Source organism: Nothobranchius furzeri, chromosome 8 (genome assembly GCF_043380555.1).
Source record: "Nothobranchius furzeri strain GRZ-AD chromosome 8, NfurGRZ-RIMD1, whole genome shotgun sequence".
In the NCBI taxonomy this organism is placed as follows: Eukaryota; Metazoa; Chordata; class Actinopteri; order Cyprinodontiformes; family Nothobranchiidae; genus Nothobranchius; species Nothobranchius furzeri.
Window position 1 is genome coordinate 57,847,242 of NC_091748.1, and position 22,565 is coordinate 57,869,806.

Consider the following 22,565-nt stretch of genomic DNA (forward strand, 5'->3'; position numbering starts at 1 on the left):
TCTCATTTTAAAAATTGTACAAAAATGGCATTTTTAAAAAAGAGTTGCAATTTATTAGCAAAAGTTATCATGTATAATCTTTCATTATTAACACACTAATTTCATATTTTATATTGTTTTTTACATTGTTGTCATTAGAAGTAGCTGTTTTCTTAATGCGGAAGTGAAAAAAGGCAAATAAAAAAATTACAGCCCTTTGTTCCGTCCTGTTGTATCGCCGCTGCCAGCCTGTAGAAGGCGCTGCTCGTCCACAAAGTCCCACAGCAACAGGGCGCCTTCATTGTACGGAATCTGCTGCCTTTTTTCTCAACTTTTTTTCACCGCTCCGCAGCCGCTGCTGCTGCTGTTATTAAGACAAGGAGAAAGGAAGTAGCGACCGGCTAGCTGGTTAGCCCGTCTGAAATCATTCAGCCTGTGAACAAAGAGTGGAATTTTTAAAGACATTTTTGGGTTTCTTCTTCGTTGAAACAACCCTTCGTCATTTTTTATCTACACGTTGAAAGAAGGATGCGGTTTTTCTTCTTCCTCGGTGTTGTTGCAGTGTCTCTCCACCCCGGTTTTGAACCCTCAAATGATTGAGTCAACACACTGACTGAGCTTTGTCTGTGTCTGCATACCCACTGCTCTTATTCTGCTTGATACACGTCGTTTTTCGTTTCTGTCAAGAGGAGAATACAAGAAAACGGCTGAAAGGCTCGCGCCCTGGTTGTTGTACATTACATTTTTAAAATGGGGAATGCTGCTGAGGAGTAAGACAATGAGACTAACTGCCGAGAAAGGTACGTGATGTTGATACTTTCTGTAAGATTTCTCGTATTTTTACGAATTTGTTCTTTTGAGTAAAAAACTGTAGATCGAGAACTACGTAAAAGACTTGTTAAAGGAAGTTATTTAGCGTAACCCTTAACGTGCTTGGCTGTCAGAGTCAGCGGACGACTATTAGACACTTAACCAAGTGAGTAACTGTCTGGTTGGTGTTTAACAACACGATCCTCTGTTTTTGTCAGTGACACATTATAGAATGTAGCCTGACTTGCTGCAGTCCAATGCCCCCAGCCCTGGGACATATTGAGACACATGATAGCGGGCAGTTGTTTTGTTTGAATAAGCCCAATTCATTGATTTCACGTGAAGGGCCCTCGGTTTTATGGCTCTAGCTCACTTTGATGAAGATCCCAGCCTGAATTACCCAGAAGAGAGTCAATTACAGGAGGGCTGGGCGATATGGCCTCAAATCTATATTGCGATATAATCTGAAGCATGTGCAATTACGATACATACCGCGATATATTTTTTTCCTTTGTTTATATATGTCAAAATGACATGCTTTAAAAAATCCTCATATGGAAAATATATTGCAGCAGAATAAAGACGTCCAAAAAGTGTAGAATGCTCCTCCTCCTCCCGCTGCATGCTTGCAGTCACTGCCATTCGGTTGTTCCAATGTCGGCGCTGGTGCACATCTTAGTGACATCATGTGTTATCACAGTAGAGCCAAAACCACAATTTTATATCGTTTCTACCTTATAGCGTTTATATTGCACACCCCTAAATTACAGTTTAACAAAATTACCACCTGATAATAACTGATGTATTTTATTCTAGTAGCTGCGGGTGCCAGGGATGGCTGAAGATATGAAAACAGCAATAATGAAGATTTGAATTGTAGATGTATGTTTACTCACTATGTGTTGCAGCTAGCCTGTGTGTTTAAATGTGTCTGACCAGGTGAGTAATATCAGCATGAGAGCATCTAACAACTAGACGTCTGTAATTGAAACGTGTCAACTCACATTAATGAGACATGGCTATGGATGAGATCATTATCATGGTGTTTCATTTTTACTAATAAAATACAGTAGAACAAGCACTTTCTGTTACAAAAGCAGTCATTTTCTAGTGATCAGACTTTCAAGGGTAGATGTAAACATAGAGTCAGAACAGAGAGTTGAGAAATTATAAATACAATGAAATTAGCATAAAAAATCTAATCAAAATGTTGTTTTTAGGCTATGCGGCGGAATACTAAAGTGGATATTTGCATTTCTGCCCATGATTATCTAGCTCCTGGCAGCTATGCATTTGTCCCAACCAAGCATTAGCATATTCTATTGTTTTGTTTTTAACCATACCTCCTTAAAGTGCTTCAAAACACTCAGGCAGCCCACAGAAAGGCTCACTGCCATTTCCTCTGAAAGAAAAGGGCCATATGGCCCCCTGCTAATGGTCTGTGCTCCACAAGCCTCACTAGGATCTGACAGTGTTGGAGGATAAGATGAAGGGGGAGGGGAAGGAACACCGGTTGCCCTTCAGCTCAGCTCAGAGTTTAACTGTCCACTCATAGTAATTGTGTGAAAATGTGTAGACGGGTCTCAACTCCAGTCTCAGCAGTTAGTATCTTGGTAAAACTCAGCTAACATGTTCGGCGATCTCACATTTACTTGCTTCATCTAGATTCCATCCGGTGTTTTATTGGTGCGCAAAGTCATTTGTTGTATCCATTAAAATCATATTTGCTTTATTCTAATGTTCTTAATGAAGTTGGTTTATTGGCTTGTTTGGATCCCAAGTCTGCACCACATTACAGAAACGTTGTTGTTTCCTAATACAACTCAAATCAACCCAACAGCTTGAACCTGCAGTTCATGAAGATGACACAGATGTGACACAAGGTTACTGTGAGCTGCTAATTTTTTTAATTTGCAATGTAAGGTATGTCTAAGATGTTTTTTTACTTTGTTGGTAGCAAAAGAAACATTGAAGTTGCAGCAGATCTGTCAACACTTCTGTTTGCATCTCTTATCTGTAGCGTTTTCAGGGTCAAATGTGCCGGGGGCAGGGTTAACATTACTGAGTAACTTTAGTTTCCCACAGTCGCTTTTTGAGACATGAGGACTTTGGTGAAGATCAGTGGAATGTGGTGGCGTGTGCATTAATTTAATGAATCCGATTATATTTCAAATTTGCAGAAAATGTGAGTTTGGGTGACCTTTTATAGAAAGACAAAACAAGGTTGCAAAAATGCACAAGCCTGCTGGCTGTGACCTTGTTTCTATGAATCCAGTGTTAGGCTATTCTTGTATTTATGTGTTCCCCTTTTTATGTTTTGCGTCAGGATTTGACAATTTTAGGTCTTTGGTAGAACAAGGACAAGAGGTAGAGGCTGAGCTGAGGCAGCACAGCCATTTGTAATGAGTCCCTCAGCAGCATGCGTCGTCTCTGTGCAGCTGGTCCACTCGCCTATGAAGGCTACCTGAGGAATGACGCAGACATCTGCAGTCCTTTGGTGGCCTCATTAGGATACACTATCCAGCTATAGATCCGCCATCTTTAAGACTAGAGGTCGACCGATATTGGATGTTTTATTGCAGACGCTGACATGTAGAGGTCATGGTCAGCTGACGGCCAATACGATTTTTATGGCCGATGCAATTTCCATCTTATCTGCATGCTAAAATGTCACTAGTTACATCAGCTGATGCACAATATATCTGAAGTGGATCATTTTTGAACACTGAATTTAACTCAAACTTAATTTTGTGCACTGCTCAGTATTAAAATCAGACATCTAATTAAAGTTAATCAAAATGTTTTAAATATTGAATCTTAATTACTAGTTTAAAATATTTAAAACTGGTAAATAAAATAGAGAATTTTTTTAAAGATTATTTATTATGTAGATGTTGTTCATCAAATATAAATAATTCTACAGCAGCACCGGGCTGCCCGGGGATATGCCTGACTTTAAATTGGCTTTACTAAGGAGGTATATTGGCCCGATACATCGATCAACTCCTACTTAAGTCCACTGATATTACTTTTGTCCTCGATTACTGATACAGTTCTGTAAATGGTGAATAGATTCGTGTCTGGAAAGGCACTATCTTTCGTCCTCTTTTCACATTTTTGATTGTTGCTATTGCAGTTTAATTTCAAACTAAATGGATCCATATGAATGCACACAACTAATCTACTAAATTAGATTCAGTACAGCTAAGGGATACTTATCTCAGTAAAATGTCAGCTTTGTTTTGAAAGAATGCATAAACAAGGTGCCCTAACAGCTCACGGAAAAGGGTTTGGCAAGAATAGATTGACTTGTTCAGGCTTGTGATCCTATTTACGCATGCACACATCATAAAAAACATCTTAGCTATTATTTTACTCACTCTGCTGATGTGGAAATCTAAAACTTGTTGGGTTAGTTCTCCTTTCTGTAAAAGCCTTGGATTGAAGGGCTGGTATTATAACTTCCATTTAGGTTGAATTACCTGCTACTCAGCTTCATCTTCACATCTTCTCTGGAAACATTACCAGCTCATTTGAATTAGCTGTTATTCCAAAAGATTTGTTTCTTTTCTTCACTGTAATTCACTTGAGCAGGTTTGAGAGTCGTGCACTGTAAGAGGGGGAGCAACTGGAAAAAGGAGGTCAGAAAGGAGAAATGGGACACCAGTATGCTGCATACGTGTGTTCACTGTTATATTCATAAAGTATGTCAGTGCTTATTTTAGTGCTGTCACACAATGGCTCCAGGTATTACCTTTTTATGGCAAAAAACTCAGGCTTGTGTTCTGTTGAATTTACTGAGAAAACTTTGCTTGAAGCGGTCTGTGTTTTGTAGGAACTTTAAAGCAAACTTATAAAATGTATTGTAATCTGTGTACGTAGTCAAAGAGAGGCAAAAAAAGAGGGGAAGTGATGCTGTTTCAATTCCACAAACTCATTTTTAACTTTGTCCTAAAATGCTTTTTCATTGTGCTTGGTTGAATTCATGGAGTGGATAAATAAACCCAGATGTAATGAAAGGGTAAAAGTAGCAGCTATGATTTTGTTTCGTGCCTCCTCTTACACAGTGTAATAAAAATGAACTTGTCATCTGTTGTATAATTGCTTTATACAAGTTATTGATCACTACTGTTTGTCAATCACACTTATCATGAGGATGTAACACACAGCTATCATCATATCAAAGCAAATCAAGTTGATTTGGGAGCAAAGCATGGTTATGGCTTTATCACAGCTGTGTGTTTACCGTCTGAGTTTAAAATCCAAGCACTTTTTTGCATTTCCATTACTTGGTCTTTGTTTCATGTCTTTTAACTTTTTGTTTGGTTATGGTGAAAGGCTTCTTACATTCTGTTCCATGTTGCCTTGCTTCACTTTTCCAAGAAGAGCCTGTCGGTCAGAAGAGAGCATCAACCACACAATAACTCCAGAACAGTACAACTGTGAGGGCACACAAAAGGCGCTTCCACAATAGATTGAAGTATAACGCATGGTTTTAATTTCAAATCCTGATCCCTTTGAATCCAAAACACATGCAGTGTTCTGTTAAACGAATCAAATTTATAAAGAAGGACCATCATCCTCCCTTCCTGGTTGAGGATGTGACTGTGTTGCTAGTGGGTACTGACTATACTGTTGTCCTCCTCTGATCCCATCCCCTGACTCCGGGTAATGGACATAGAGAGGAGAGGGCACTCCCTCAGGCTTTGTTTGCTGTTGCTCTGCTGCACCATAGTGAAAATGTAATTATGAGCATGAGGTACTGCCACATCCCATTTTTGTGTTCATCTTACTAGTTATCTATTTAGTTCACCACCTGTTTCTGCTTAGATGATAACCTTCAGAATAACTTTTCACTAATGTTTCTAATAGTTCTTTACAGGTTTCCGCGCTGTAAAAAATTTGTTTCAAGTTGTTTACACTTTTGCCTGAATTAAGAGACATTAGAACTATTAAGTTACTGATTTTGCAATGAGGTGAGGAAAACATTAAACTTGACACAGCAGTGGTGGCAGATTTTTCCATTATAAATGGGCCACGGCAAAAACAGTCTTATGTTACCGTTGGCTTAGTGGTAGCACAAACCGGTGCAGCCAAGGTTTCTCTAAACGCTTTAAAGTAACAGTGTATATTTTCCCTGGCGATAGGAGGCGGTACATACCTAAATTATTGAGAGCAAGTGGTATTTTTGTGTTTGAGTAAGACCTTACCAATGGATGGCCATTAGGGTCAAAAATCCCTGGTAGCGCAACCTCCAGCAAAATGACAAGCATATCAGAATCCCTTTCATCACTGGCGAGTGAAGAGGTAAATGTGTAAAACAACGTTAATGAATGGAGAAAGTTTTGTAACCAAATGCATTTAGCCCTCATGGGCTCCCGTAGAAGGAAACATGGCTTCTAATTAGGGCTGCCACAAACAACTATTTTAATAGTCGACTAATCACCAGTTTTGTTGACGTCATGCATAAAAGTATAGCTTATTGCACCAGGATGCTCTAATATACCCGTCATTAGCTTCTAAATGTATTATGCTTTAAAAAGATTAGTTTCTTGATTGCTCAGTCAACAACCATTTTATTTTATCATAAAATGCATTATATTCTAAACATTCATTTTATTTGTGTCCAGAGAGAAACACACACACACACACACACACACACACACACACACACACACCTTAAATGTTGCTTTATATTTCTTTTCCATCATTGTGGTGTAATGGGATTGGTCTAGTAGGTAGTTGTCGTGGTATCTGTTTGAACAGGAGTCTCGTGACCAACATGCTCACAGTGGCCTCTGTCAGGACGTTAGCTTGCTGAGGTGTACACATAACAAACTTGTCCAATGAAGAGCACTTTTATTAGCACTGTAACGTAGCGGGATGAAATAAATCATAAGTGCTTGTAATTAGAGCAAAAGTACATGACATACAAACGTGTTCTAAAGGTAATAAAATCGCCACCACTACTGGTGTTGTTACACCTATGAATACAAGTAACTCTCTGTTGATGTTAGCAGCTAACAAGAGGTGACTCTTTGTTCTCCACAGTGACGTGATTCTTTGTCAGGTGCTCATGCATCACCGATGTGCTCCCTTGAAAGGAAGGAAAGTTTCACTCTGCAGAGTTTGCACTGTACGTGCCTTTCTTTTGTCTTAATGCTTTCAAACCTTTGAGCTACATTGCCGACTCGCCATGTCTTCTTTATCCAGACACTAAGGCTGATCTGGATGGCCACTACTGCGCATGCGCCTCGGAGCTGAATGTGGCAACTGACCTGGATGTTTACTATTACATGTGCGTTGAGCAGAGAGGCAGGAAGCAACCGCCAAACGTGCCGCAGCAAGCGACATACAATTTTTTTTGTAAAATAAACGTGTCGATTATTAATTTAATAGTCGACTATTCTGTTTGTCGTGTCGGCATGACGAGTCGACTAATCGTGGCAGCCCTACTTCTAATAAGGCGTCACCCAGAGACTTAAGCCTGTTTCCATGCATTTTAAACCTACTTTTTATGGTTATATGTTACAAAGCCGCCAATAATTTTCAACAACTGGACATCATTTATTATATTTTCAACAACATGTCGATGGATGTTCCCAGAGATTAACAGTAAAAACTACTCTTTAAGCCTGGCGTTTGTTATAGTTTAAGGTGTGTAGTAGATTGTCGTTGAAGCTGGTGTCATCACCTACGTGAGTACAGTGTTCATCTCGACAGGATATTTTGGGTTGTTGTCAACCTTTTTACCTCTGTTCTTTTTGGGTTTGTTCTCTCCAAGTCATGTTTTTATTCCCTCTGGATTAACAATAAATGACAACGTGTGTGGCTGCGCAGTGGCGCAGTGGTTAGAGCTGTTGCCTGGATTCGCTTCCCGTCCTGGGATCTTTCTGCATGGAGTTTGCATGTTCTCCCTGTGCATGCGTGGGTTCTCTCCAGGTACTCCGGCTTCCTCCCACAGTTCAAAAACATGACTGTTAGGTTAATTAGTCTGTCTAAATTGTCCTTAGGTGTGAGTGTGTGTGTGCATGACTGTTTGTCCTGCGTGTCTCTGTGTTGCCCTGCGATGTACTGGCTCTCTGTCCAGGGTGTACCCCGCCTGATTGTCCGTTGACCGCTGGAGATAGGCACCAGCCCTCCCGCGACCCTACGTGGACAAAGCGGGTTCAGACGATGGATGGATGGATGGATTAACGTGTGTTAATTTATTAAGTGTGATATGCTGTAGACTCCAGTGGGCATTTATCACATTGATTCTCTAATACAAGGTATATATATTTTGGGTGGTTTTGGCAACCTGTTTTCAGCATGGGGTTTGAACAAAGTCAGTGTGCTGACTGCATCTTAAGCTGACCACCAGATGCCCTAAGGGTTGTAAAGAGTGACGAGAGAAGTGAAAAAGCACAGGAGTAAAGACAAGGGAGGCACAGAAGGGTAAATAGATGGAAAGAAAGATACAAGCTGAGTGTTTAAGGAGAGAAAGATGAAGCAGGAACAGTAGACCTTGGCTATGTGCTCATTGTTGGCTGAGCTCTCCTCTGTTCTGTTTGTTTTTGCTCTATTTTTACCGTGCAGTCTGGTCACTGATGAATGACTCCATGTGTAAGTTACATTTCATCAAACAGTAATCTTTCAGGATGCCTCGGCCAGGTAGTTCATAGGGAGTGTGAGGAGATGTCATATGATCCATAGATGAGATGGGTAAGGAAAATGTTGGGCCAGAATGGGCTTTGTCTCTAAACTAGGTTTCTTCTGTTGTTAAAAAAAACTGTGTTGCTCTTTCCTCTAATGCATCAGTAGAAAAAATAATATTTCCTGCCATACGTCATTAGAACAGCAGATTTCCTCACACATGAACTCTCTGACTCTGTTTTTGCACTTTGTCTTGCTTAGAAATGAAAACTGAAGTTAATATGTAAACAAACTGGTTCATGCTTTTCCCTGTTAGCTGGGTAAAATATCATATTTCTTGCTTCCTACATTGTATCCCTTCCAATCTGATTAGAATTGAGATCAAGGCGAAACTCAGCATTGCACCCACCTGTCTAGACTTTGTTTTTATGCAGAGAAAAGTGTGTGAGAGAGAGAGAGAGAGAGAGAGAGAGAGAGAGAGAGAGAGAGAGAGAGAGAGAGAGAGAGAGAGAGAGAGAGAGAGAGAGAGAGAGAGAGAGAGAGAGAGAGAGAGAGAGAGAGAGAGAGAGAGAGAGAGAGAGAGAGAGAGAGAGAGAGAGAGAGAGAGAGAGAGAGAGAGAGAGAGAGAGAGAGAGAGAGAGAGAGAGAGAGAGAGAGAGAGAGAGAGAGAGAGAGAGAGAGAGAGAGAGAGAGAGAGAGAGAGAGAGAGAGAGAGAATTGTGGATTTTGATTAAGTGAGTTCTTTTTGCACTGCAGTGACTATTCTGGTTCTTACAAAGAAGTTGTGTTTGAAAAGCGTTTTTAGTGCCGGGTAGTCCACATGAGTGGGTGTGTACAATAATCCCCTCTTGTCTTCCTCCTTCCCCTTTCTCCCTTTTATCCTCACTTCCTGATATCTTTCTGTGGCTGCCTCACATCTCCAGATGCTTATGTGCCTGTGATTGTGGTTTATTAATCCAAAGGTGGAGGAAGTGTTTCCTGATCTAAGGACAAACTTAAATAGCTGTTTATCTCAATGAAAAGCATCTAGCTAACATAAATGACAATATTTATGTGTTAAAAATCATAAAGGCAAAAGATGAATCATCTTGAATAAACAAAATGAAAAGAACATTCTATTAACCAAGAGGTTTTCACCATTTTGGTCCAATGCAATAATCTGCATCTCTGCTGTTTTCTTCAAATCCAGATGCAATTCCTTTACCACCTCTTAAAGGAGTGGTTGGCTTGTTTAATCATGACATCTGCAGTGGTCTCTATAGTTGCAATGGATGTCTTGTAAGTCGTTCTCAGGGGAGGAAAATATACTGCTGCACCATTTCTTGGGCCTAAAAGTTGCCCACATTACAGCAGCTTTAGATGACAATATCTCCTGATATTTGGACATCAGATGAACCCAGATTGGATAACTGTAATGCGACTCTATGGCTGACATGCAACATGGATCTTTTATCTCCGCAAATAACACAAGCCTGAAGGAGCTTTTTCTGTGTGGTGGTGTCGATAATGCTAAAGGTTAGCTTAAACTAGCTGAGACAATCTCTGCTGATTCCCGTACACTAAACCAACAAAAACCTCCGTCACGAGTCAAGATGGGTTAACCCTAACCCTATTTTCATGTTCAGTCTGCATGAAAATCTCAGAGTGACGATTATAGTCAGAAAAAATAATTAAAACTTGGGTTTTCAGTCAACCACACCTTTTAAGGAAGCAGTGATGATTGGATGGCTAGAATATTTAAAATGTGTGACCTAAAGGGAAAATGTTTTCAAAAAAGACCAAGCTTAATTTGTGGTGAAAATTTTTCGTGAAGTCTTTTCAGAAAGTTTACTCTTTACTCAGTAAAATATTTTAAGCCTTTGTTTCTTGTAATTTAAATTGTTATAGCTTACAAATTATGAAACCCAAGATTACTTGTCTCAGAAAATTTGATTATTACGATCAATTTAAAAAGGGAAATTTTAACCAGAAATTTCAGGCCTTTGAAAGTGGTTCATTTCTATGCACTTAATACCTGGTAGGCCCTCTTTTTTTCATACTGCATAAATGCAGCGTGACATGGAGATGATCCGCCTGTAGAGGCCCAGTTTACCTTTCTTCGTTCCGTCTCTGCGTAGTGCTGACTCCAGCTTCAGTCTCCAGCTTCACCTCTTTGTGTCAAAGTGTCACAGGCCGTCCTCTGGACATCTGTCAGGTCAGCAGTCTTTCCTATAGCCAGCTGACCCCGACTGAGAGACCAATTAGAGCCTCAGAAATCCTTTGCAGATGTTTGTTTGCTAAGATCCCATTAGCAGCTGTAAAACAGCTGCTATTCTTCCTGCGGTCTCCTCTGCAGTAATCACATTTATTATACAGTCACATATTTTACCCATAAGTCATCCACACACATACACACACACTCTACATAAACATACAACATACATTTAAAAAACAAAAACTCAATTTTTAAAAGCCCAAAATAACAAGAAAAATCTGTACTTTAACTCTGAAACACATCTCACCTCAACACCTTTCTATGATAGATGCCCAACAATAATCATATATGGATATATGCAAATACATACATCTATTCTTATCTAAAGTACATACGCTATATTTGGGTAAATGAAAAACATCTGAAGCTTTTTCTGAAATCTTTTTTTGTTATTTTCAAGCAAGAAAAATCCTGGTGGTGCATTCCATGCCACCACTGCTCGAAAGAACACTGTTTTGCCTTTTATTTGTTCTGCACACAGGGAGCGTACATTGTCCCTTACAGTTTTGTCTTATAGAATAACTTTATTGATCTTCAAAAAAAGATCATTTACAATAAATGACTTCTGGTGTTTTTGCTGTAATTATGTTTCTAATAAATATTGTTAAAGAATATTCCAATTGCTCTCTTACTTTCAGCCATTCCAACTTGTCATGCATAATATTTACACTGGTTCTATATAGATAACCCAAAGCAAAGCGAGCTACTCAGTTTTGAGTTAATTGGCTGATTAAACTGAGATTCTATGAGTATTTTAATTTGATCATCAAAGTCAAAAGAAATAAAAGCCTAATATATTTTTTTCTGTCTAATGGCAGAATAAGATATGAGTTTAACTTTCTAGAAAATACTGAACCTTTTCACGATATTCATTTGTTTTAGATGTAGCTAGTTTATCATTCCAGCATGGCTTAAATGACTAGTCCGGAAAGCTCTGGAATCTCCTGTCACCACCAGCCAGTATGGAATCCCAGAATGAGCCAATTTTAGAAACGGGCTTCTGCTTTGCATTAAGTCTGACGTGCTTTGGCCTCACCGACCCGGTGTGTTTCACATGAATGCGCTGCTTTGAATCTCAGCTCATCACAGTAATTGGAAACATCCATTTCTACCATCAGTGTGTCGCCTTCTTTATGCTAAACTTCCTGGATGAAATACCGTGGGACTTGTAGAGGACATGCGTTCAAAGCTGGTGTATTTTTGGGATAGGATATTTGCATCCCTTACCTGCACGTGAGCTCATTTGCTTTTTATTTCAGGACTTAACCTGAAGTTTGAATTCAAAACAAACAAAACATGTAGTTTTGTTCAACTTAGTGTTCAATTTTAGGAATTCCCACTCTGTCTGCTGATGCTTTACCTCTAGTCCGACACTATCACTACGTTTGCATGCAGCCAATATCCGGGTTATGATCGGGTTAAGGTCGGGATTCGGGTTTCTGAGTTGATCAGAATAACCCGTTTACAAGCACAAAGAGAAAGAGTTACCCCTTACTTGCATAACCCAATGTAAATGCGGACGTTGGGGTAGCGTCAGGACGTATGGACTACGTCCAGACGCAATATGCGTCATTTCCGGTTCTTCTCGTTCCGGTATCCGAGAAAACAACAACATTTTTCCCAGTTCGGAAGAGATAGCGACCGCGTTTGTTTGCGCTTTAGTTTCCTCGTCACCCCGAAAGTGTGGTGCTGTGCCGCGACTCGCCATTTTGTTCCCAACTTGTTGTTTACTTCCGGAGTTCTGGCGCATACAAGACGTCTCGCTACTCAAAAGACCAAGATTCCTTGCGAACAGAGCATGCGCAGAACACACGCTTTGATGGGGATATCCCGGTATGCGTTTACACGACCAAACATTCGGGTTAGAAAAGGGTTAACCCAGGTGTAGTAGGTTATGAGCATATCCTGGTTTCTGGCGGTGTTTACATGGACCTGCGGAACCGGGTTATTGTGAATATTCGGTTTTTAAAAGGGTTACTGGCTGTATGTAAACGCACTAACTGGGGTCACAGCATAATGAAGGTGAATCGTATGTAAATGTAGACATCAAGTCATCGGGGTTGTATAAGCAGTGCTCATCAAGGCCTTGCATCTGAATGGAGTTAAAACAGCAGTACCGAACGTTGAACAGAGCAGAGCTGAAAGGGGCAGTCGGTGAAAAGGAGGCACTGGGAGAAATTGTGTGATGTGATGAAGTTGGAAAGGTAGGAACACAGTCAAGGAAACTGTTAAAAGCAGCAGCAGTCAGGTGTGTGTGTGTGTGTGGGGGGGGGGGGGTATTTATCCGGCTGCCATGGACCTGCTGTTTAATGTACATGAAGTAGGAGTTCATAAAGCTGTGGCTAACAGTAAACATAACAGACTAGGGTGTGGAGGCCTAGGAACAAGCCAGACATGGTTTCAGGACTAGTTGACGTTGTTTGCCTATTATTTGTGTGTGTGTGTGTGTGTGTGTGTGTGTGTGTGTGTGTGTGTGTGTGTGTGTGTGTGTGTGTGTGTGTGTGTGTGTGTGTGTGTGTGTGTGTGTGTGTGTGTGTGTGCGTGCGTGCGTGCGTGCGTGCGTGCGTGCGTGCGCGTGTGTGAGTGATATGGGGGTCATACCTACCTCAGAGGGATGTCAGAAACACAGCAGCCCACTTTAGTTTGTCAATACATGACTCTCACATGAAATTGGGAGTGGCAGATCAATGCAGAGCAGTCAGTTGACCACGCTCTAATCGATTGCCCATCACAGTTATGGTAATTTAACAGGTCAGGCAGCTGGCTAGTTTGTATATAGTTCTAGTTGGAAAACTGAACAGCCACTGTCACGGGAGCAGTGTTGAACGGTGTTGTTCATCACTCATAGTTTTTAACAATTATGATCTTTAATAAATTATTTACCTGTTCTTTTGTTCCTTTTCTTACGTGTTGCAGTGGAGATGACTGTGACCATGAACATAAGCTCCTCATTGAATGAAAAGGCAAACATCACCAAGTCAAAGACTGGATCCCTGCAGCTTCTCTCTCCTTTATACATTTCCTTTAGATGCAGGCAGCAGATGCTCCTCAGCTCCTGTTATGTTTGTAGTTGGTCAGTCTGGGAATTGGTTTAAAAATGGGGGAGGAGAGGAGCTGTTAGGTTTTAACCCCCCCTTCTCAGTTTTCACCAGCTCATCAAGTCCATTTCTGTTGGGAGTGTAAATTCCCAGTTGCTCCTTTTATATTCAAATAGCCACATAGCTCTGGTGGGAGGTTTCAGAACCATTCACAGCCACCGAACCTCAACCCTGAGGCTGATTTACCACCACTCAGCAGCAACCAGGAGCAAGCTCTCCCCATCTGTGCATTTATGAATGTTTTGGAGAACGTGAACCAAAAGCTGCAGGGAGAACACATACAGAGACACACAGTAAATCTGGGCTTTATTTGCTACGGTCTCCCATTGAGCTCAGGGGACATTGTTGCCTGCTTTGGCAAAGAGCCAGGCTATCTCATCTCCATTAGGTCATGCACAGAGTTGCAGTGGTGATGGATACTTCAATGGCGCTATCTAAACTTTCCCTGGGGAGAGGAAAGGAGCTCAGCCAGCACGGTTGCAGGCAGGCACTCAGATGCACACTCGGAAGTATGTAAGCTGACCTGGATTTTGGATTCAAAGTGTTTGAAATTCATTGTGAACCCAAATAAATATGTAAAACTTACACATGATTTCCTCAACTTCCCTAATAAAACTATAAAGCTTTAAGATATAATAATATTTACAGAGTTCATGATGGCAGTTGTGAGCATTTGTCCATTCGACAATTAAAAGATCACTTAAATTTGTCATTTAAATAAAAAAAATGGCATTTTTTCAGTGAATAATTCAAACTACACATGAGGCTGCTCTTATAATCACTCATCCTCTAGTATTGAGAACATTTAATCTACTGTTAAATTTGTTGTGTCTTCTACTTTTTAACATCGTTGTCGTCGTCGTCTTCCTCCGCTAATCTGGATCCGGGTTGCGGGGGCAGCATTCCAACTAGGGAGCTCCAGACCATCTTCTCCCCAGCCACCTCCACCAGTTCCTCCGGCAGGACCCCAAGGCATTCCCTGACCAGATTGGAGATGTAACCTCTCCAATGTGTCCTGGGTCGACCCGGGGGGCTCCTGCTGGCAGGACATGCCCGAAACACCTCCCCGGGGAGGCGTCCAGGAGGCATCCTGACCAGATGCCCAAACCACCTCAACTGACTCCTTTCGATCCGGAGGAGCAACGGTTCTATTCCGAGTCCCTCCCAAATGTCCGAGCTCCTCACCCTATCTCTAAGGCTGAGCCCGGCCACCCTATGGAGGAAATTCATTTCGGCCGCTTGTATTTGCGATCTCGTTCTTTCGGCCATTACCCAAAGCACATGACCATAGGTGAGGATTGGGATGTAGATCGATCGGTAAATCAAGAGCCTGGCTTTCTGGCTCAGCTCCCTCTTCACCACGACAGATCGGCTCAGCGTCCGCATCACTACAGACGCCGAACCAATCTGCCTGTCGATCTCCCGATCCCTCCTACCCTCACTCGTGATCAAGACCCCGAGATACTTAAACTCCTCCACTTGAGGTAGGACCTCTCCCCCGACCCGGAGTTGGCAAGCCACCTTTTCCCGGTCTAGAACCATGGTCTCAGATTTGGATGTGCTGATCTTCATCCCAGCCGCTTCACACTCGGTCGCGAACCTACCCAGCAAGAGCTGAAGTTCAGAGCTGGATGAAGCTAGGTGGACCACATCATCCGCAAAAAGCAGAGGCGAGATTCTCCTGCCACCAAACTCGACACACTCCACACCACGACTGCGCCTAGAAATTCTGTCCATAAAAGGTAATGAACAGAACCGGTGACAAAGGGCAGCCCTGGAGGAGGCAACCCTCACCGGGAACAGGTCCGACTTACTTCCGGCTACGCGGACCAAACTCACGCTCCTTTGGTAAAGGGACTGAATGGCCCTTAACAGAAAGCCACCCACCCCATACTCCTGGAGCGTCCCCCACAGGGTGCCCCAGGGGACACGGTCATAAGCCTTCTCCAAATCCACAAAACACATGTGGATTGGTTGGGCAAACTCCCATCCCCCCTCCATCACCCTTGCAAGGGTATAGAGCTGGTCCACAGTTCCATGGCCAGGACGAAAACGACATTGCTCCTCCTCAATCTGAGATTCAACTATCGATCGGACCCTCCTCTCCAGTACCTTGGAGTTGACCTTTCCAAGGAGGCTGAGCGAATGTGATCCCCTATAGTTGGAACACACCCTCCGGTCACCCTTCTTAAAGATGCGGACCACCATCCCGGTCCGCCACTCCACAGAAAATGCCCCTGATGACCACGCAATGTTTCAGAGATGTGTCAACCACGACAGCCCTACCACATCCACAGCCTTGAGATACCCAGGATGAATCTCATCCACCCCCGGGGCTCCGCCGCTGTGTAGTTGTTTGACCACCTCAGCAACTTCTGCCCCAGAGATTGGACAGTCCATCCCCAGGTCTCCCGGGTATGGCTCCTCCTTGGAATGTGCGTAGGTGGGATTGAGGAGCTCCTCAAAGTATTCCTTCCACCGCCCGACTATAGCCCCAGTTGACGTCAGCAGCTCCCCATCCCCACTGTAAGCAGTGTGAGCGAGTTGCTGCCTCCCTCTCCTGAGGTGCCGGACAGTTTGCCAGAACCTCTTTGGCGCTGATCGATAGTCTTTCTCCATGGCCTCACCAAACTCCTCCCACGCCCGAGATTTTGCCTCGGCAACTGCCACTGCTGCACCCTGCTTCGCTATCCGGTACCCGTCTGCTGCCTCCGGAGACCCACAGACCGGTCACTCCCTGGAGGCCTCCTTCTTCAGCCTGACGGCTCCCCGAACCTCTGGTGTCCACCAGCAAGTACAGGGGTTGTCACCACGACTGGCACCGGCCACCTTGTGACCACGGCTAGCAACAGCTGCCTCAACAATCGAAGAGTGGAACAAGGCCCACTCGGAGTCTATGTCCCCCACTGCTCTCAGGACGTGATCAAAGCTCTGCCGGAGGTGGGAGTTGAAGACTGTCTTGACAGGTTCTTCTGCCAAGCGTTCCCAGCAGACCCTCACTATGCATTTGGGTCTGCCAGGTCTACGCGGCATCTTCCCCTGCCATCTGATCCAACTCACCACCAGGTGGTGGTCATTTGACAACTCCGCTCCTCTCTTCACTCGGGTGTCCAAAACATACGGCCGCAGGTCAGATGATACGACTAAAAAGTCTATTATCGACCTGCGACCTAGGCTGCCCTGGTACCAAGTGTACCGATGGGCATCCTTATGTTCGAACATGGTGTTCGTTATGGTCAAACTGCGGCCCTCACAGAAGTCCAATAACAAAACACCACTCGAGTTCGGATCAGGCGGGCCGTTCCTCCCAATCACACCCTTCCAGATCATGCTGTCATCGCCCACGTGAGCATTGAAGTCCCCCAGCAGGACAATGGAGTCCCCTGATGGAGCACTATCTAGCACTCATCCCAGGGACTCCATAAAGGGTGGGTAATCTGAACTGATATTAGGTGCATAAGCACAAACAGTCAGGACCCATTCCCCGACCCGAAGGCGCAGGGAAGCTACCCTCTCGTCCCCCGGGGTAAACCCCAACACGCAGGCAGAGTGTCTTGGGGCTAACAAAAAGCCAACCCCAGCCCTCTGCCTCTCACCCAGAGCAACTCCATCAAAGAAGAGTGTCCAACCCCTCTCAAGGACTTGGGTTCCAGAGCCAATGCTATGTGTCGAGGTGAGTCCGACTATATCTAGCCGGTACCACTCAACCTCTGCCACAAGCTCCTGCTCCTTCCCCGCCAGCAAGGTGATGTTCCATGTCCCAATAACTAGTTTCCTTGTCCGGGGATCGGACCGCCAAGGCTCCCGCCTCGGTCTGCCACCCGATCCACATTGCACCGGACCCTTCATGTTCCTCCTGCGGGTGGTGGGTCCACAGTTGGATGAGCCCATGTATCCGGTTCGGGCTGGGCCTGGCCGGGCCCCATGGGTGAAAGCCCAGCCACCAGGTGCTCGCTCACAGGCCCCAACCCCAGGCCTGGCTCCAGGGTGGGACCCCGGTAACCCTCCGGGCTGGGTACTCAGACTCTTTGTTTTTTACGTCCATGAAAGATCTTCTGAACCGTTCTTTGTCTCACCCTTCACCTAAGACCCATTTGCCATGGAAGACCCTACCAGTGCCCCAGACAACATAGCTCCTAGGATCATTAGGGCACTCAAACTCCTCCACCACGATAAGATGACTGTTCAAGGAGGAGACTTTTTAACATATTCTTGAATATTCCCCAAGGCAGTTTGTCAGTGCCTGAACCACGCCAGTACACTACACACTCATAGGGTGTAGCTCGCTGACGTGTTTTAGTCTGTACACTGGATGTGTATTGGCACAGCATCAGACTGCAGATCACGTATGTTTACTTTCTTAAAATGCAAGAAAAACTCTCTTCCAGAGTTTTATTTATGTATTTTTTGTTTGTGTGGAAAAAATGGCACGATGCATTGTTCCGCTGTTAAATGCAAGGAAAATGACAAATCGCTGTGCTGTAATATGTGTCATGGAGAGCAACGGAAAATAAAGTTCTTGTCACAACGTGTAGGATCAAATGAGCAGCTGAAGCATTCATGTTTATTATTATTGTTCCAGTTTTGAAAAGCAGTCATGTGATTTGAATAAGAAGTTTAAACAACAGAGCTGCTGTCACAGTCATGCCTGTAAGGGAGAAGCTGACTCATAGGAGTCTGAGATCGTCCTGTGATGCTGTTATGGACTCCAGGGGAAGCTGACGTTTTAACATTATTCGTTCTGGATTCTTTTAAGTGGTTCCTAAACAGTAAGTGTAACAGGAGGAGTGGGAGTAAGAGTTTAACATTATAGAGACATAAATAGCCTAATCCATTTCAAGTCCTTTGACCTTGTGTGTCTTGGTTCACTCACTTCCTGTCTGATATTTGAGTCAGCAGCTGGTGTCTCACCAGTGACTGCTCTGTTTATGCAGTCTGTATAAGTATGAGTGCATGCATCGGCCTTGGGAGGTCCATTAGGAGGAAATTTTACTGCCTGCAGCTCAGCGTAAGAGCATAAACACTCAAGCCTCTCACACATGTGCGAGTGAGTTCATGGACCCTAAAACAGTCGCCCATATAAAGACAAACCATCTCATTCATAAAATGTTAGATAGTAATTAGTCACATGTTCTTGTCCTGTGTGTGTGTGTGTGTGGTTGTGTGTGTGTGTGTGTGTGTGTGGGGGGGGGGGGGGGGTAAAGGTGGGTGGGTTCAGTTTATGTGTACAACTGAGTGTTGTGCAAGTTTCTCATTAGTTAGTGTAACATGAATTATTACTTAGAGCTTTTATTTTTATATTTATGGATTAAATTAAAAACTTCAAAGGAACAAATATTTATATCGTCTCTCATCAATCTGTTCATAACTGTCTCTAGTGTCTGGCAGCTGTCAGTGCAATCAGTGGCCTGAAAATACAATAATAATACAACTTTTGATGATTTAAGCAGGAATACAATTTAATAAACCAGATGTTTTCATCAGCTACATTGTGTTTAAAAATAGCATAACACTTTAGTGCTCCAGTTGGATTCACTTCTTTTATCTTTAACAGTTTACAGACAGACGATTGCCTGGGGTTTTTCCATGCCAATAAATAATCAGAGTATAATTTCTGTGTGCAGTGGAAGTCATTTAGTCCAAGCCTATTTTCCTGCCTTAATAATACGGGGTTAGGTTCAGATGAGGTTGGTGAGTTCAGTGGGGATGAGCTGTGCCTGCCCTTTAATAACACATCAGCTCTAAGGAGCTTGTTGGTTGTCGATTCCCCCCTCTTGTCCCCAGTAAGCAGCTACAGAACTCACTCGGGTCTAGACCTCTCCTCAGCCGTCGCCCTGTCAGCCCCCAGTAAGCAGCTAAAGTACCAGGCTAAGCCTACACAAAGCAGACAACCCCATGTCTTATCTGTGGAATGCTGGGCATCGTCACAGAGGATCTCCTCCGCAGGGAAGAAGAGCTATTAGCTCAAAGCTCTTCGGCCGCCCCCTGAGTCCTGTCCCTTCTATCTCACTTTAGGCGTTTACTTTTCTCCTTGAGTCTCTCGCACACCTTATCTTTGGTTCGTTTTTGATGTCCTCTTTTTGCTTCTATTCTTTTCTGCACAAATTGAGATTTAACAATCTTCCCACAGATATTGTAGATTTGTGTTTGGACTTTTGAAAGTAGTTGAGAGAGCAGTTTGGGACTTAAAGTGACAAATTTAAACCAGACAAACCTCATGATGGAGGATAATGATGATGCTGTTTTGTGGTCTCTGCAGTTTTGCATGCTCTGGCATTTTAAGAGCTTGCATGTTTTTTGGGATTGTGGTCAGCTTGCCCAGCAAAAGCCATAAGTTTCAAGATGCTCTGCTTCTCGGTTCTCTTCTGTGACCTGATTCCGTTTGTCGTAGTTTATATTTACACTGTTTATGGAGTCCATGTGTTGTTTTTGCACATCACTCAGAAACAGACGGATAATGTTTAATCTCCTCTGAGGCAGAAATAACACATAAAACTTAATAAAGGGATGGGCTCAAGCTAGCTCCAAATGCATTAGATGCAGCCTTGATAGTCGTGCAGCAGCTCGATGTGGTCTGGTTTTGTGAAATCTTATGTGATTATTGTTGTTCAGAAGTTCCCATGACAGAAAGGAAGAGACAAATCACTATCTTTACCATTTTGCTGCAACATATTTGAAATCGAATATTCTCTTATCTGCATTGATAAACCAGCTTCTAAAATCCATAGAAACAGTTCTGAAAACTGAAAAGTACAATTGAAATTAAATTATTTTTTTAATGCTACAAATGAGTTCCTCTTTTGACTTTGCCTAAATGTTTTAAATGTTTCTGCCAGTAAAACTTGTTTCTCAAACAGAAAGAGATGTTTCTACTTAAATGGCTAACAGTGATGGACTGTGGGCACTGGTGATTGCGGGACTTGACCCAGGATCAGTTTACCAAAGCAGTGCACACTTCCCCACCATGCATCACTTTAAAACAGACTCTTTTTTTCCCTGTGTGAGGGTTCAAGCTTAGCATTACTGATGAAGAGACATGCAAAAGGATCATTTATTAAATCAAATCTCATCTAGCTGCTGTGTTGGATTCACCCACAACAATAGATCCTCATTCTTTACAAGAAAGTGACAAAATCAGGAGAAATGTGTGGATGTGGGTTTTTTGCTGGGGATGAAATCAGTCCTGAAGTGTTTTTAGCTCTTGTGCTGTTAAACAGGATCCAGTATTATGATGAAAGATTCTGGTCCTTGTAGATGACTGTAAATCTGTCATCATGTCGTTCTGACAGCATAGCCACAGCAACTGGTTTGAAAGAATCTTGCAGTTGTGCTAATTTGAATGCTGTGGTGATGTGAAAGATTTATATGACCCTGGCCTGTGCAGGCTGCTGAAGCTTAGGGGTGAAGAGCATGTTTTATCTTCCTGAGACCAAAACTTTAGTTTGGCGTGCATTTTTAAAGACTGTTTTTAAGGATTAATAGGATCTCGTCAATAAGAAAAATAAATTTGGAGCAAATCTTGGTTTCAATTTTTACGAAATTAAATGTTTAAATTTTTTTTCATAAGTAAATGGGAATAAAAGAATTTCAAAAAACAACATTAAAGCCAAGTTAATAATAAAATATATAATAATGATATAAAATTAAACAAATAAAAATTGTTTGCACTTTATTGTAAAATAACATCACAGAGGTTTTCATAAAAGTTGCCTCTAGAGATACATGATTTTTTGGCATCAGTATTGGTATCGGCTGATGTTGGTCATCCATCCATTTTCAGCTGCTTATCTGGGGTTGGGTCGCGGGGGCAGTAACCACTTGGGCCAGTTCCTCTGGAAGAAGCCCAATGCCCGGAACTCATCAACTGCGAATTGCCGTGAAGCGGATCGCTCACAAAATTTGCTCACTGCACGCTCCTCTGTTCACATCAGGTGAGATATCTCTACAAGCGCTTCTGCTCATGCCTACTGTTGGGTAGCTTTATACAAGAGTCATTACCAACTAATCAAAAGCACAGACCCAAGCACGCTCCGTCACCAAGCCCTCCCCCCTCAAACCTAAACAGGCAGCAATGTGACTTAAACAAGGTGTTGCAAGGAGAGGTGGAAGAAATTGTCCCGAAGAAAAGGTTACAGTACATCGCCAGTGTGGCAATATTTTCATAAGTCTGACATAAAACAAACAATAGTGGTTTGCAACAGAGAACCGATAAAAAAAACAAGCCTAGTAACGCAACCAACTTGTTTTATTATTAAGTATTGGCCTAAGATAGTCAGGGCTGCACTTAAAATATATTTTTGACATTTTTATATAGTTTTCAATAATTATTGATATCGGGCAATGTGATTTTATCATTATTATTTTTTTATCGATAAGCTTTTTTCCTACTTCGTCCAGTCCTACTCAGAAGCATAAATTTGTGTGGCGTGTGTGTATATATTAATGTAAATATATATACAAACACACACATACACACACACACACACACACACACACACACACACACACACACACACACACACACACACATATCATGTTTGCACTTCATAGAAATAAAGCAAGACATTTAGAAATTCAGTTTGCGTTATTTTCAGAAGCATAAATGTAAGTGTGTGTGTGTGTGTGTGTGTGTGTGTGTGTGTGTGTGTGTGTGTGTGTGTGTGTGTGTGTGTGTGTGTTAGCAAATATTGGTTACTGGTCATAACAGCGATGATAATATCGACGGTATTGGCCCAAAAATTTTGTATCATGCATCCCTAGTTACCTCATATATTTATTTATTAATAAAA

At 42.6% G+C, this 22,565-nt stretch overlaps 1 protein-coding gene across 7 annotated transcripts in view; it reads left to right on the plus strand.

The window, feature by feature from the left end:
• Positions 1-364: 364 nt before the first annotated feature.
• Positions 365-22,565, plus strand: part of myo9b (myosin IXB) — a 53,941-nt gene continuing 31,740 nt past the window's right edge. For all 7 annotated transcript variants that reach the window (XM_015971286.3, XM_015971287.3, XM_015971289.3 and 4 more), the window contains exon 1: positions 365-779. The gene's annotated coding sequence lies outside the window, so the exon portion shown is untranslated. The remainder of the gene's footprint in view (positions 780-22,565) is intronic.